The sequence below is a fragment of the Lampris incognitus genome, chromosome 1 (genome assembly GCF_029633865.1).
Source record: "Lampris incognitus isolate fLamInc1 chromosome 1, fLamInc1.hap2, whole genome shotgun sequence".
In the NCBI taxonomy this organism is placed as follows: Eukaryota; Metazoa; Chordata; class Actinopteri; order Lampriformes; family Lampridae; genus Lampris; species Lampris incognitus.
The window spans coordinates 92,386,732-92,404,302 of NC_079211.1; positions in this window are offsets into that span (position 1 = coordinate 92,386,732).

A 17,571-nucleotide genomic window follows, 5' to 3' on the forward strand; every position below is an offset into this window, starting at 1 on the left:
AAAACAAACGTCAAGGAGACACAACTCGGCTGCTGTTTTTGTGTCGATTTAGAAAGTGTAACCCGAAACCTCGTCTGTCTCAACTTGGACCGCCATCTTCTGAGCTTGCAGCCATACTAGAAAAGGGCGGTGTTCTGGCCCATTTCTTCCTCCCGTCCACGTGGTGGCGCTGTTGCGCCTTACCTGGTGAGTGGACTAAAACTCCGGTACAAAAGTAATCCCTGCAGAACAAGACCGCTTGCTCCCTCCAGTTCGAAGGTTAGTATTGCTAAAGCGGAGTTGTTTTGGATATTATAGATATGCCAGATTATCCTCCTCCACCTTAATGCCAAAATACAAAACACTATCAAACACATAGTGGCACAGGCACACATACAATACCAAGGTTAAAATAAAGGCAAGGGAAGTTTTTGCACAGCACATTTCAGCAACGAGGCAATTCAGAGTACTTTACATAAAACAAAAGGCATTAAGACAAAGTGGGAAAGCAACATTAGGCAATAAAGATAAAAGCACAGTGTAAAATGATAATCGGAAGCTTCAACCAGGAAGTGTCTTGATACATGCGCAATAATCCAGACAGAAAATCAAAGAAGGCTGAATCAGTTGATCTGGATAGTACACATGGCCTTTAAAACTCCCGCTAATGGCCACGCCCGTATGTGCATATGAGACGGGTCCTTGGTTTCCATGGTAACGCAACTGTATTCTTCACAAGGGTGAGGATAAGATAAGATCTGCATAGAGACGGGAGGTTGACCAGCTGGCCCTCTGGTGCGGCCACAACAACCTGGAGCTGAACACACTCAAAACAGTGACGATGGTGGTGGACTTCAGGAGGAGCCTCCCAACACTGCCCCCCCCCCCCAATCACCGTATTCAGCAGCACAGTGTCTGTGGTGAAAACAGGGCTCTCAAGTTGTGAACTGAGTTCAGAGTGAGATTTTGGCGGTGGTGGGGGTTTGGTTGGGGTGGGGACGGGGGTCTGATCTGATAAATGACATAAATTCATACAAATAAAAATATTTATTTAATTCATTTTTTAGTGCAGGTAGAACTGGTGACCTGAGCAAGAACAGGAGAATGTCACTTAATATGCGCAGTAAGGCCCTATACATGTTCATTATGAATACAAACCACAGGGTTGATATCAGGTTACAATGTGTCTCACAGTAAAACACCAAGCTCAGCAAGCTCACTGCTTTGAATATTCCAAATGATTCAAGTGGCTTCTCCACTGTCTCATCTACTATGGTGTCTTCATCATTTTCTTCCACTGACACCCTAGCTGTCTCCTCTGCTGTCTCCTCCACTGCCTCCTCCACAGTGTCCTCCACTACTGCCTCCTCCACAGTGTCCTCCTCTGACCTGGCCACCTTTTTAGGGAGCTGATCCTTCACAGCGAAGCATGAAAGAATGCTCGTTTGCCTCTCCCCTGACATCTTTGAAGACAAATGCAATAATTAATAATTATTAATTAAGGTCTGGATAAAATATAATGAAATAGCTGTCAAACAAAGCATAACTTTTATCTCATCCCAAGTTGGTAAAGTCCTCCTAGAAGTTGGTCTCAAATGCTCTGTGAATTACTCTTAAGAAAAAACTAAAAACTTTTAGTGCAATTTATAAGTACTCTTAGTGGTGGCCTAAGAGAAAAGCTTTATGAATAATGGGTCCTGAACTAAGACTAAAAAACAAGAGTCAGTATAGCTGCTGAAATTTGCAGGGATTCAACTGGCTAGTTTAGGGTGACCATATTTGGCGTTCCAAGAAAAGAGGACACTTTGCCTCCAGCCTCGAGATACTTCAATGACACTCGGAGTTTACTCAAAGATACCTTATAATTTGAATATATTTAAAGTAGGCCTCCTCTGTATGGATAGAAAATTATTATTTATAGTATTTAAGTACATGCTTAATGGTCCTGTTGGTGTAGGTTTGGTTTTAACTTAACTGCTCTCTGTCTCTCTTTTCTCTTCCAGGCACATAAAGAGTCTCACTTGCAACATGTTCACTAATGAATATGCATGTGCTGACCTGCATATTAAATTATTATCATGGCTTTTTCTCTGATTTTTACATTCTATTTTGATAGAATACTTAAATCTGAGACCACACTTAATATTTAGAAATAACATAACTTCTGTCACATGAAATGTTATAATAACATAAATGTATAGAAACCTGTAGGTGATGTGCTGCTCTTTAACAGCTGCTGTGAGCTTTTCTACCCTCACCTGAGATTCTGGCTTTCAGTTTGTGTATTTCATGACACAGACCCACAGTGATGCTCACACTATCTCAAAAACTTTGTATTATTTTTCTTTCATTCAACTCCTGAACTAAGATCTCAGATCTTTCACTATGATGTCAGAGCTCACCTGAGAGGCTGCAGCTCACCTGTCTGTGTGTCTCTGTGCTGCTCAGGCTGCTGCTGACAGGATTTTCAGAATAAAATGATGCCTGATAGTCAAACAAATCAGTTGGACAAGCCGTGACTAGTTTAGCTTATAAATAATACTCATGTCTTACTACAATACAAGTAGCAGCACATTAATGTCACATATACTGTAATAACTCTGCTCTTGAACCACTAATGGAAAAGGAAGGGTTGACATTAAATAGTAAATTATTCTCACACTAATTTCAAAGATTATTATTTGGATTAATTACAGAACATTCTCAGTTAATCATGTGTAAACAGTTACTGACACTTTGGTTCTTCTTTAAAAGGGATCAGATGTCTTCATTTGCTTTTGAGAGGAATTTTCACCAACGTTAAAGTTGTTTAATTATCAACATGTCTGAGCAACAATCGCAAATTAGCTAACATCACCTAACGCCAGAAATTAATATAATATCAATATTGTGGTGACCCACATCTATATAACGAGAGACATTCACCTAAGAGGACGGTGTACCTTTAAGGGAAGAGGCGAGGGGTCAGATAATGCACTTCCGCTTCCGGTTCACAGTTCAGTGTCGTTGTCGAATGTATGACATGCTCAGTTGGAGCTAGTAAACTACCTCGACTACGTCTACTCTCACGTCTCCTGTCTCGTTGTTTTCTAACTCCACGATATCTTAGTTTAGTTTCAGGGGAAGTCGTTTTAAATTCTGTGACGTTTGAAATGTTTAAACTTTAAATACTGACCGCTGCAGATTCTCCACCTCACAGACTCCTCTGCACCTGTTGCTAGGCAACGTGTAGCAGTGTCTTGCCATTAACATCGCTGATAAAGCAGCTGGCTTGCTTGAGATGGGTAAAAATATAATATATAACAGTTCAGCAACACGCAAACCTACCACAGAAAACCGGACATTTTCATGACTTTATAACCCGCACCCCCAGGACGTGTCCGGGGAAAAGAGGCCGTTTGGTCACCCTAAGCTAGCTAGGCTAGTTCACACACTCTGGTTAAACCAACTGCCTGGACACAATATTCATAGAGAGTAAAAAGAGACAAGTAATCTCAAATGACGAGATAATTTACTGTACACATAGGATATGGTCTTCTCCCACGTCGTTGTCGTCCTACTTCGGATTTGTGACTAAGTTAGTAGATAGCTGTCCTCTTCCGTCAAGTTGTTGTAGCGGGAATATCTAAATCTCACTCGGATACAGCAATGCTATTATTTGATTGGCTGTTCGGCAGCTATATTCTTTAATTTGATTGGCTGGTGCGTGGCAGGCCCTTCCCAACGCTATGGGGAATCCACTTGATTCCTACCTGTTCCACTGTTATAAAAAATAGCGGCGCAACTTGGTGGGCGTTACCCTGGTTCTCTGCGTGAGAAATACAAGGTGTGGCGTGTGAGCGTGTGAACGAGTTGAAATGCGTGAGTCTCACGCCCAATGCGTGAGACTTGAGAGCCCTGTGAAAATCTACAGATTTCCGGGTTCCACAATCTCCCAGGACCTAAGGTGGGCATCCAACACAGACACAACCATCAAAAAGGCCCAGCAGAGGATGTACTTTCTCCGCCAGATCAAGAAATTCAACTTGTCTCAGGAACTGCTGATTCAGTTCTACACTGCAACAATCCAGTCTGTCCTCTGCACATCCATCACTCTGGTTTGTTTCAGCCACCAAACAGGACAGGGACAGACTACGACGGACAGTTAAGTCTGCAGAGAAAATCATTGGTGCCAACCTGCCCTCCATTCAGGACTTATACACTTCCAGACTCAGGAAACGGGGCAGGCAACATCACTGCAGACCCATCACACCCTTGGCACCACTTGTTCCAACTCCTCCCCTCTGGCAGGCACTACAGAGCACTGTACCCCAAAACAACCAGATATAAAAACACTTTCTTTCAGCGGGCTGTCAGTCAAATGAACACTTAACACTGTCAAACAAATCCAGCCATTTTGTATATACTGTACTGTACATTTTGTATATACTGTACTGTACATTGTACGTATACTGGTATTCTGTCATGTCCATCTACCTCAGGCATGTCTGTAAGTAACCTGTTAAAATTTATTTCAGCATCTCTGATATATTCTCTGCACCACTGCACCATATCACCTCTTATTTCGCCTGTATAAGTCAATCCTTGTGTATATATCTGAAGATTGTATACACTGTACTGTACATGTTGTATATACTGTACTGTACATTGTACGTAAACTTGTACGCTCTGTCATGTCCACATGTATGTAAGTAACCTGCTAACATCTATTTCAGCATCTCTGATATATTCTCTGCACCATTGCTCTTATTTCACCTCTTATTTCACCTGTGTAAGTCAGTCCTTGTGTACATATGTTAAGATTGTTGTGTTGTAGCGTTGTTATTCTATGTTAAGTACACTGAGACAGCCACGAAACCGGAGTCACATTACATGTTTGTGCAAACCCACATGGCCAATAAACATGATTCTGATTTCTGATTCTGATTCTGAAGATAAATGCTTGGAAAACTTTTTCAAAATCGTGCTCAGACGTAAGTCCTGTAATTGTGGGTATTACAGATTCGTAAACCAAAAGCATTACGTCTGTATTGAATCTAGGGACAGCATCGTTGAATTTGGTTTAGCGTGTACAAAATCATCATCTTATTCACTACAACTTCCAGTATGAATACACTGAACAGACTGGTTCTCCAGTACCCCCCTGCACTAACTTGTTTATTCCCAGTGACCCGACTAGCAGCAGTAGCCAACAGGTACGGTGGCTGTAATGACGTTGTTTGAGGTTGTTGGGCCACCGTACTGGGGGCGTGACAGATTAAAGATGGCCGACTAAACAACCAGGTGTCCTGCCGATTATTCAACTATATTGATATTTTTATGGCATGATTCTGGTCTCTGAATGGAGGTGTGGGTTCGGATCCCACTTCTGACACCATGCTTTAAAAATGTCAATGTTGTTGAATGATGGGCAGAACACCTGGTTGCTTAATCAGCCGTCTTTAATCTGCCACACCCCCAGTACGGTGGCCCAACAGCCTCAAACTACGTCATTACAGTGGTCCGGATGTGAATTTTACGCTTCAATATGAATCACACGCTCGTCGTGTCTGTTGTCGTACAGCTCAGATTCAGACCAGTGATCTGGAGGTCGGTAGTGCAGCGCCTTGCTCAACAACACAAGGAGCGAAACCCCCGCAGTGCCGCCCCCCCAACGCAGTTTCCTGTGAGCGGGGTGATGTCGCTAAACTACAAAAAACTATTTGAAATTTAAATCCCATTTGCCATTAGTTCAAAGCTCATGCAATCAGACGACAGCTTTCTGTGACGTCAACCGCTCTGACTCAAACATGGAGGAAAAGGGAACCCGTTGAGCTTTCAAGGTTAAAACACTTTAATTTGAAATTGACCTGAACCCCCCCCCCCCCAAAACATTGCATGGCGAAATGTCAGCCATCAGACAGGACTACCAGATGTGGTTTACAACACTTTTGTTAACAGCAAAGCTAACTGCGACTAGCAATTCAGGCTACGACGCTTTTCGAGCTAACGTTTAGCTGTTGGCACTAGCTGCTCCGCATCTAGTCCAGCTGTGAACGCAACTTGACGATTCACTTTAATACAGACAAGATAACATGAGTCAAAATCACACGCACAGAGTCTCCGATGAGTGAGTAGTACTTCAATCTGAAATCCGGACTTTCGGCGTAGCGATCAGTGGAGTAGGTCGCGACTGTTGGGGCTCCTGCAAAACCGTTTAAAATTCCTATCCCAGGCACACGTTTTGCATTTTTTCGGTGTTTGTTTTTTCCCCAAAACTCAACATTTTTGCCTTCTGGTCTACAAAAATGTCTTCGAAAAATAAAACCGGGCGCGCTTCAGCGGCACAACAGCAGCGGCCTGCTCCGCAGCGCCTCGTCCTCGCCCCCTAGTGGCTGCTTTCCGCACCTCGTTCTCGCCCCCTAGTGGCTGCTCTCCGCACCTCGATCTCGCCCCGTAGTGGCTGCTCTCCGCACCTCGTCCTCGCCCCGTAGTGGCTGCTCTCCGCACCTCGTCCTCGCCCCCTAGTGGCTGCTCTCCGAGACGCTCGGACGGTGCTGCGCGGAAAAGCTGATATTGCAGCCCCCGATTTCTAGGCTGAGCTGCTCGACTCCCTCCACAAGGAGATGACGGTTATTTTTAAAACTGAGCCCCGAGAATTTAACATCCATTAAGACGGAGCTACAGGCAGTGAAATCAGAGTTATCTGGTAGCGTCACGAAGATTCAGTCTGAAGTGCAAGCTCTGAAAAATAACCGTAGGTGAAATGGAAACCTCCCTGTCCACCTGCACCGATGGCAGTCACGCTTCAGACCAAACTGGAGCAGCTGTCAGCCGAACTGGTAAAAGTGGACAATAAATGCGAAGATCTTGAGGCGAGATCACGGCGCAATAATGGAAGGATATTGGGAATTCCAGAGGACTCGCCCATCCCCTCCACTGCAGCGGCTATCTCCACTCTGCTAAAAGCAACCCAGTCGCACGGACTTTAATCTATCAGATCGTGACACCATCACGATTATGACCTGATTTACGTGATGTGGTCACGATCTGATAGAAACCTAACCCTAACCTCATTAGTCGGCGAGTCGTGACCACATCACGTAAATCAGGTCATAATCGTGATGGTATCACGATCTGATAGATTAACGAAAGTCCGTGCGACTGGGTAGCTAAAAGATGCTCTTAAACTCGAAAAGGAGCCCCTCTCAGTGCTCCTCGCACTCCAGTCGAAGCCGAAACCAGGTGAGCACCCTCGTCCCATAATCGCTCGACTACCACACGGACTGTGTGTGTCGATATCTTGCAAGCGAGCCAGAGCCCAACAACGGATCAGTTGGGGACATGTCTGTCTCTATCTTCCCGATCACACTGCGAAGACTGCCCGCGCCCGGGCGGTCTTCAGCGATATCCGACGCCAGCTCCGTGACATTCCGGGGATACGTTTTGGTCTGCTATACCCGGCGCGCCTCCGGGTTACATATAACGGTGCCGAGAAGGAGTTTAAGTCACCAGAAGACGCCAGCACATTCATTGAGACACTGAGCAGGTAAAGTGAACTGAGAAAAAAAAAAATAATGCTGATAATGTAACGTTACCATTCAGGCAGACAATTTCTAACTCTTTACTCCATATATAGTTCGTGGATTTTTATTTTTATCTTTCTATATGGGCTAGAGTCTGGGTATTACTTTTACAGTCTGGTTTTCATTCTTTTTTCCCTGTTATGTGGTATTTCTTTTACTTCTTCATATAGACTGTGCTCTCTTCTTGCTGTCAAATAGACAGGCTGTGGTCTTCGTTTTTACCCATTGATATTGTAGCGAATTCGGGGGGGGGGGCAGCCTGGAAGACCGTCGCCACAGCCGGGACGCGAACCCGTGTTTCCCGCGCCGCAAGCAACAACGTTAACCAGTCGACTAAAGGGTCCGACCCGTTAGTCAAGGACCAACGTGTCTACTTATCCATGCACGTTACAATATATAGGCTGCGATTTTTATTTTTGCCTGTTAATGTGCAAGCTGCGCTTCTTGTTTTGCCTCTTCATATAACAGACTGTGGCCTATGTTTTTGCTTCTAGACAGACCGGCTGAGGCCCTTGTTTTATACAGTGTGTTGTTTTTATTTTCCCTCTTTATATACAATCTGTGGTTTTCACTCTTACTATCTTATATACCGTTTGTTGTTTGTACCTTACCTTATATGGAATGAGGTTACTTTCACCTCATTATATACAGTCTGCGGTAATTGTCACCCCATTATACACAGTCACTGAGTATTTCTTTCACTTTTTTATATACTGTTTGTACTTGTTACTTTTGCGTGAATTTGTTACTGGGTGCCTTGCTATTTATCATTGCTAGGTTTTGCAGGAGCCCAAACCTTAGTCACTTAAAGGTCAATAGCCGCAAGCATATGTTAGGGATTTGACTCCTTGTGGATTAAGCACTGGGTTCTCCATCGTTTGGGGACGGGGGCCTTCTCAACTTCCAATCTCTTCTTTCCACTTTCTCCTCCTTCCTTTCGGCTGCTAAGGCTGCCTTCTATTGCCTTAAAATCCTATCCTCTGCCTCTAATCCTACGAAACTCTTTGAAACCTTCTCTACACTTCTTCAACCCCCACCTCCTCCTCATACTTCTTCCCTTCTCACTGATGACTTCGCTAACTTCTTTGGCAAGAAGGTAAACGACATCAGATCTTCCTTTTCTTACCACCTGGTTAGTGCTTCTTGCACTAGCCCACCCTCTGCACCATCCCTCACCTCTCCACATCCCACCCTATCCCACCTCACTCCCCTGTTCCCCGACGAGGTCCTCAACCTCATCACGTCCAGTCGCCCCAACACATGCTCCCTTGTCCCCTCCCCTCTTCTTCAGTCTATGGCACCTGAACTCCTTCCCTTTCTAACCCACCTCATCAACACCTCCCTCCAGGCAGGATGCTTTCCATTTGCCTTCAGGACTGCTAGTCACCCCCCTTCTCAAGAAACCATCACTTAACCCCTCTGATGTCAAAAACTACAGACCGATTTCTCTTCTACCCTTTCCATCCAAAACTTTCGAAAGTGCTGTCTTTAACCAACTTTCTTTGTACCTCCACCAGAACAACCTCCCGGACCCCAACCAGTCTGGGTTGAAGGTGGGTCACTCAACAGAGACGGCCCTCCTTGCAGTGATAGAATCGCTGCACTCTGCAAGAGCAAACTCTCTCTCCTCTGTCCTGATACTCCTGGACCTGTCAGCTGCGTTCGACACAGTGAACCACCAGATCTTCCTCTCTACCCTCGAGGGGCTGGGTGTCACAGGCTCTGCACTCTCAATGTCTGCAACCTACCTGAAGGGTCGCTTCTACCAGATAACATGAAGGGGATCTCTGTCGGAGCCTCGCAGACTGACTACAGGCATTCCACAAGATTCGGTTGTAGGTCCTCTCCTTTTCTCCCTGTACACAACATCCCTGTGTTCTCTTATTCGCTCGCATGACTTCTCTTACCATTGTTATGCCGATGACACCCAGCTGATCTTGTCCTTTCCTCCCTCTGACACACAAGTAGAGACACGCATTGCTGCATGCTTGACTGACATCTCAGAGTGGATGGCGACACACCACCTGAAGCTCAACCTGGACAAGACAGAGCTGATGTTCCTTCCGGGGAAAGGTTTCCCGCACTGAGACCTGACCATCACCATTGACAACACCGTGGTGACGCCACTCAGACTGCGAGGAATCTGGGTGTGATCCTGGACGACCAACTGTCGCTTGCTGTAAACGTTGCATCGGTTACTCACTCCTGCAAATTTCTCCTCTATAACATCAGGAGGATTCGCCCATTCCTCACCGACGAGACAGCACAGGTGCTCATCCAGGCTCTGGTCATCTCCCGGCTAGACCACGGCAACTCCCTCCTTGCTGGCGCCCCGGCGTCGGCCATCAGACCTCTGGAGCTTATTCAGGAAGCTGCAGCTCGTCTGATGTTCAACCGCCCTAAGTTCTCCCACACAACCCTACACCCCCGCCCGACCACTTCGCTCTGCTGCCTCGGGACGCCTGGTTGCCCCGTCGCTCAGAGGCCCCTGCTGTTGATGGACCCGGTCACGGCTCTTTTCTGTCCTGGCCCCACAGTGGTGGAATGAACTCTCCACTGATGTCAGGACAGCGGAGTCGCTGCCCATCTTTCGGCGCAGGTTGAAAACTCACCTCTTCAAGAACTACTGCCCTGTTATTTGCTCTTAGCACTTATTGTATTCACTCATTTTAAAAAAAAAAATCTCTTTCTTGCGCTTTTTCTTTAGCACTGGTTTTGCTCTTAGATGCTTGTTTAGAAAGAAGATGCAATTATGACCTCTGATGACTAGTAGTTCTCCTGATTTCCTACGTTAAATGCACTTATTGTAAGTCGCTTTGGATAAAAGCGTCGGCTAAATGACTGTAATGTAATGTAATGGGGAGAGGGGGTGGGGCAATTTGTTGTTTGAGCTGATCAGTCCGTTAGAGGTTAGTGCTCGTTTTTTTCAGTGTTTGTTTGTCTTGCTGTGTTTTTCCTTTTTTTTTTTAAAATCTTCTTTTCCCCTGTCAAGAGCGGTGCGGGTGGGGCCCCACGTTCCTTTTCCTCTTATATTTAAATACTCAATATATGGCCTCTAATATTGGTAATTCAGGAACCCTCATAGTGGCTCTTCTCTGACGTTTGTGAGCTGGAATATTAAAGGCACGGGGAGCCCAATTAAGAGATCGAGAATATCTCTTCATTTCAAACAACTTAAAACGGACCTAGTATTTCTGCAGGAAACCCATATGCGAACCAAGGACCACGTCAGATTAAAATGCCCCTGGGTCTCTGAGGTGTTTCACTCAAATATAGAATTAATCGTCTCAGGCACACTGTCTCATATTCCAACCGAGTCTCACACGTTTTCGTTAAATACGTATATAGTTACGAAATGTATTTGATTAAATTCGTATGTATTTAACGAAAATGTATGAGACTCGGTTGTTTATTCTGCCCCTGACGTGACCAACACGACTTGAGTTGAGTGTTTCCCTACTGTACCTGGTATTACAGTGACACCTGCTGTCACCAGAAGATAACAACATTTAAATGAATTGAAGTATAGAAAGAAGACTAATTTATAAAGTAGCTGGCGATTCACATGTTTTAGATTTACAAAAAAAAATAAGGAGGAGGTTGTCAGTTTTTATTTAACTTCTAATAGAGGCTATTTTCCCACCCTCTACACCTGGCTATGCATTTGTTATTTTCTTTGACATTAATTATTGTGAAAAATATACATTGTTGATTTGAATGAACCGCACCTAATGTAAAATATAAGATAGAAGCATATTATGCATATGCGACTCATGGCTGGGGGGGCCCCAGCAGGGGGGCCAGGGATAGTTAGGGGCGCCACTGCCGTCTGGCTTTAAGTATGTGGGGATAAATGTAACCAGGAAACGGACCTTATTTTGTTCGGCTAAGTTCTCTCCTTTGGTGTCTAGAATGAAATCTGACCTTCAAAGATGGGAGAGTTGGGAGTTCCGGTTTATCACGCGCCGAAGTAGGTCATGCAAACGTGAGCTCCGCCGGATTAGCGTCACAGTTGCTTTTATATTCCAATGATCAATATCAAACCTTGAGCCCAAGCTAGAAACCAATTAACTCTACTGGTTGTTTCATGCCACGGTACCATCTCAGAAGGAAAACGACTACTTCATCGAAAAATACTAAAACAACAAAACCGCAAGATCCTTCGAAAATGGCGACCGACAAAGAAAGGACCTCTTTCACTCGAAGCTGTGATGTCAGCGATATGTGAAAGGAAAGACCACTTTTCCAAGCAGATAAACGCTAAGACTGCTAGTATCCAGACCACTCTCACAAAAATGGAAACCTTGCTCTTAGCTTTATCTGACCAAGTCAAGGCAACGGAAGGACGGGTGTCGGCTAATGAGGACAACGTGAGAGACGCACTCAAACGCCTGGACAAGACGGAGTAGCAGTTACGGTATGTAACCCAGGTGTAAAACCCACTTTAACTAAGCTATAGGTTGAACAGAACTGAATAAATATTTCCATTTACACATTAAGGAAATGCACAGAGTGACATGTAAATGGAGATAAATAAGGGGCATTATGGACATGTACAGACCACTTGAATCTTAAAAGTTAATACATGTGTAACCGGTTATTTTCTTGCCCGATGCGGGATTCGACACGGAGTGTACGGCACCACAAGGCGACGTCACTAACCGCTCGGCTAAAGGGTCAGACTCGTAAGCTAGGGACTAACGTGTCTTATTAGTAGTTTACAGTCGTCACCCTCTCCCGGAAGCGCGCCCTCGCGCTTTGTTATTCCCGCGCTCCGAAGAGACTTCTGAGGATCTGCACACTTCCGGATCCCACCGCCGCCACCAATGTAACCGGTTATTTTCTTGCCCGGTGCGGGATTCGCTACGGGGTGTACTGCACCACAAGGCGACATCACTAACCGCTCGGCTAAAGGCTCAGACCCGTTAGCTAGGGACTAACGTGTTTTATTAGTAGTTTACACTTGTCTCATTAGTTTCTTTCTAATGACTGAATGTGTCCTATTTGGAAATCCGACTGCACTTGAAGGCAGCGTCTCAAGTTAATCGCTGCTACGCCAAACAAAGGACACGTAGCCATTCAGCAGCCAATTAGGTGTCGCGTCAGTCTATTGTTGGGAAGGAAGTCTGCGCGTGGTGGTTTCCACTTCCTTTTGTCGTGAGAAGGCACGCACGCACGCACGCACGCAGTGAGCAGAAGCATTAAGCTATTGATTTCATAAAGATCTTGAGAATCACTCAGTTAGCTAAACCAGCTATCGTCTCCAGTTTGGTGCTGTATTGAGTTCAACCCAAGAAGAGTCCTGTTGTCGATTTGGCGTTGGAACCAAACGTTAACCACATCGGTGAGATGAGCAATCCCTTCCACCGTTTACCTATGCTGCAAATCGCTGGCTGCTAATGCCCTGCTACTAAATGCTAACGGCTAGCGCTAATGCTTACACAGGCCGCAGACGAACCCTATTCTGTCCTACGTGTTTGTGTCCATGTATAAACAGGCCGACAGATAGCCAACACGAAGAATCCCAAAGAAATACAGAGTCCCAGTCCAAGTTGAGGAACTTTACTGAAGAACTTTGAGAATTCAAACCTTTTTGTAAAACTGTATAGGGGGGCAATACAGAGAAAGAATGTTTCAATAAACATTGCATAAATTAAGAAAAATGTTATCACATGTCTATGAAATAACTACATAACACTTGTAAATAACTGCACATGACTGCATGTAAATAATAATTGTAGGCTACATAACTGCATGTAAATACCTGTACATAACCTAGAAATTACGAAATCATACATGAATTATGAATGACTTATGAACTAATTGTAAATAATGTACATATAATATAGATCAATATGCTATAATATAGGCGGAATACGGGCAGACAGAATAGCGTCACATTTCTACCACGGAGCTGACACACCTAACTAGCAACCAAAAGCCTGGCTGGCTAACTAGCAAACAGAAAATGGGAGAAGCTAACATTACACATAGCTATTTTCATATTAGAATGAATACAACGAAGTTCTTATAACGGACATCATCAATCACTTAAATAATGTCGCAACTGAACTTAGTAGACGATGCTCTCCAAGGCACAAACGTAGATAGAAGCAATAAACACAGGAGCTGGGCAAACATATGAAACTCCGCATAGAAAGCTGGACTGTACTGCTACCATGACTACCAGGCAGCAAACTATTTCCTGAAGTAAGGTCGCGTGAGGAAGGCTAGAGGGAGCAAATAAACTTCAAAATAAAAGTACTCTTCTCACATTCTAATAAAGTAACGTCACACTCCCTGCCTGGTATAATTACTATACCACTATCTTAAACTAACATGAGGAGCATGTCCAGAGAACACAAACTAACTCAGTCCATATCCTCAGCAGGCATGAGTAGGACTGTCTCGGAAGCAGGCCTCAGGAAGGTATTTGTAGATCCAGATCTTGTGACCTTGAGCTCAATCTTCCTGACCTTTCCATCCCGGCTGGGGGATGTCTTTGTAACAAGAGCCAAGGGCCACTCGTTCCTCGTCACTTGATTGTCCTTCAGCAACACTGGGTCGCCCTCCTTGGCGTTAGGACACATGTCCTGCCACTTGCTGCGACTTTGGAGTGTGGGGAGGTACTCACGCCTCCATCGGTGCCAAAAGGTGTTGGCGAGATGTTGCACCTGCCTCCACTGCTGGCGGTGGAGATCCTTGCTGTCGAAGGTCCCCGGAGGGGGAGGGAGAGTACACACCTTTTGCATCAGTAGCGAAGCGGGGGTCAGGAGGAAAGGAGATTCTGGGTCCGAGGAGATTGGTGCGAGGGGCCTGGCGTTGATGATTGCCGTAACTTCTGCCATTAAGGTAGACAACACCTCATGAGTAAGGCGTGATTGGCTGGTTTCCTTGAGCATGGAGTCAAGAATACGTCTGGAGACTCCAATCATACGCTCCCAGGCTCCTCCCATATGGGAGGGATGAGGAGGGTTGAAGATCCATGAACACCCTTCCTCACCCAAGTACTTCCTGACGTTGGGCTCTTTGGGATCTGTGAGGAGCATATGCAACTCCTTGCAGGCGCCTGTAAAGTTCGTACCACAGTCAGAACGAATCTGCTTCGCAGGGCCTCTCAGTGCAAAGAATCTTCGTAAGGCATTGATGAAATTTGATGTATCCATCGATTCGATGAGTTCGATGTGCACGGCACGCGTGCTCATGCACGTGAAGAGGACTGCCCACCTCTTGCTGTTAGCTTGACCGCCACGGGTTCGTCTTGTGGGGACAGCCCAAGGACCGAACACGTCGAGTCCTACGTAGGTGAAGGGTGGCTCTGTGCTCAGACAGTCGGAGGGTAGGTCTGCCATTTTCTGTTCGGCCGTCCTCCCTTGAAGTTTGTTGCAAGCCACGCATTTGCAGAGGATGCTGTTGATGCACCGCTTGGCTCCGACGATCCAGAATCCTGCTGTGCGGATGGACCCTTCCGTGAAGATACGACCCTAATGTTTGACTCTCTCATGGTAATGCCTCACAAGGAGTGTCGCGATGTGTCTGTGAGCTGGGATGACGATTGGGAACTGTTCTCTTGTGTCGATTGCTGCATGCTTGAGCCTTCCCCCTATCCTCAGAAGACCATCTTCATCCACGTAGGGGTCCAGCTTCCTTAGAGGACTGTGTTTGGGAATACTTTTCCCAGCAGCCAAGCAGGTGAACTCTTCTCTGTAGGTCTCTCTTTGCACACAGCTGATGATGAGAGTCTCTGACATCGATAGCCGTTCCACTGTGCAAGGCTTTGTGGGACCGGCACAGGTTTTGAGGTTGTCTTCCACTGCAGCTTTTTTGAGCTCCAAGATGCGGGTTAGGGATGCGATAGCTCGCACAAGAGACTTCCATGAGGAGAACCGCTCAAAGCAATGAGATCCCAGGTTAGCTGGAGGGACGGAGAGAGTCGTGGCATGAGAACACACCTCACTGTCAGAATCCGGGTCGACGAGTTCGTGAGGCTCCTCTTCAGGAGTGTGAACTCCGTCAGGCAGGGACAGGAAAGGGGGTCCTGTGAGCCATGTAGTGTTGGTTAGCTCGGCGGCAGGTACCGATCGGGTAGCATGATCCGCTGGGGTTTGAGCTGTGTGGACGTAGCTCCACCTTTCTGGTTTGGTGAACTTCCTGATTCGCTGCACTCTGTTGCAGACGTACACATAGAACCGCCTGGTCTGGTTGTATATGTACCCTAAGACAACTTTGCTGTCTGTGTAGAACCGCATCGTGTCTACACTGATGTCCAACTCCCTCTCCACCAGCTCTGCCATTTCCACTGCCAGCACAGCGGCGCCGAGCTCCAGTCTTGGGATAGTATTAGCGGACGGAGGCGCCAGTTTCGCCTTTCCCAGGACAAAACCGACATGACACTCTCCATCACTGTCGATCACCTTGAGGTAAGCTACCGCGGCGATAGCCTTCACTGAAGCGTCAGAGAAGACGTGGAGCTCATTCCTTTGCGCGGTAGATAGGGTGGTGGGAGTGTAGGCTCTTGGTATCCTGATGTCTTTCAGGTCTTGTAATGAATCTTTCCACATCCTCCATTCTGCTTCCTTTTCATCTGGTAGAGGGGTGTCCCAGTCGAGAGCTTCATTGCAGGTGAGTTCTCGCAGCAGAAACGTTCCCTGAATGATGACTGGAGCGACGAGACCGAGGGGGGTCAAACAAGCTTTTCACCGTGGCTAGAGCACCTCTGCGGGTGAAGGGCTTCTCTGTGGCCGTTGCTCTGAAGGTGAAGATGTCGTGCTTGAGTTCCCAGCTGAGTCCCAGGCTGCGTTGGATGAGGGTGGAGTTGTCGTCGAAGTCCAAGTTTTGCAGTCCCTTTGCATGGTCTTCTGGAGGGAAGGCCTCCAGGACATCAGAACTGTTTGACGCTATCTTATGGAGTCTCAGGTTTGAGGCAGCAAGCATCTCCTGTGTCCTTTTCAACAGGTCGATGGCTTCTGTGGCTAACGTCGTCGACGTAGAAGTCGCGTTCCACGAAGTGCTTGGCATCCATTCCATGTTCCCTGGAGCCATGTTCTGCTGCTCGGTGAAGTCCATAGATGGCAACAGCTGGGGATGGTGAGTTGCCAAATACGTGGACTTTCATGCGATACTCGACAATCTCTTGGTTGGGGTCGTTGTTGTTGAACCACAGGAAACGCAGGAAATCTCTGTTGTCTTCTCGAACGACGAAGCTGTGAAACATCTGCTCGATGTCTGCTATGACAGCCACTGTTTCTCTTCGGAAGCGCAGCAAGACTCCCAGCAAGCTGTTGTTCAGATCCGGGCCGGTAAGTAGCACATCGTTCAGGGAGATGCCATGATGTTGAGCGCTGGAGTTGAAGACAACCCTGATCTTGTCTGGATTTTGAGGGTGGTAGACGCCGAAGATAGGTAAGTACCAGCACTCACTTCCCTCCGGTAGTGATGGGGCCAACTCAGCCTGGTCGTGATCAAAGATGTTTTGCATGAAGGTGACGAAGTCGGCTTTCATCTTAGGCTTTCTTTCCAGGGTGCGGCGGAGAGAGGTAAGTCTGCTGAGAGCTTGGTCTCGATTGTTCGGAAGCCGTCGACGAGGGGATCGGAATGGGAGAGGCGCCACCCAGCTGTTGGTGTCGTCCATCACCATCTCTCTGTCCATGAACTCCAGGAACAGACGATCTTCGATGGAGGAGATGGCCTTCCGTTTTCGAGCACGCTGGTGCGATAGGAAGTCACAGCTGCTGGCTTGTGGGCTGAACCCAGGCACACGTCCCCTATAACCACCCAACCCAGGTCTAGACATTGGGCATAGGGGACGCTGGGAGGACCATTGCGTTGCTCCCTGACTTTATGGACCTGAAGGATGTCGCGTCCCAGAAGTATCAGGATCCGGGCTTCAGGGTTCAGGCGAGGGATTCTACGAGCGATGGACTTCAGGTGGCTGTGGTGTTGTGCAGCTTCTGGGGTCGGGATTTCTGACCGATCGTCAGGCATATGGTTGCACTCGATGAGTGTTGGAAGCACCACACTTGTTTTT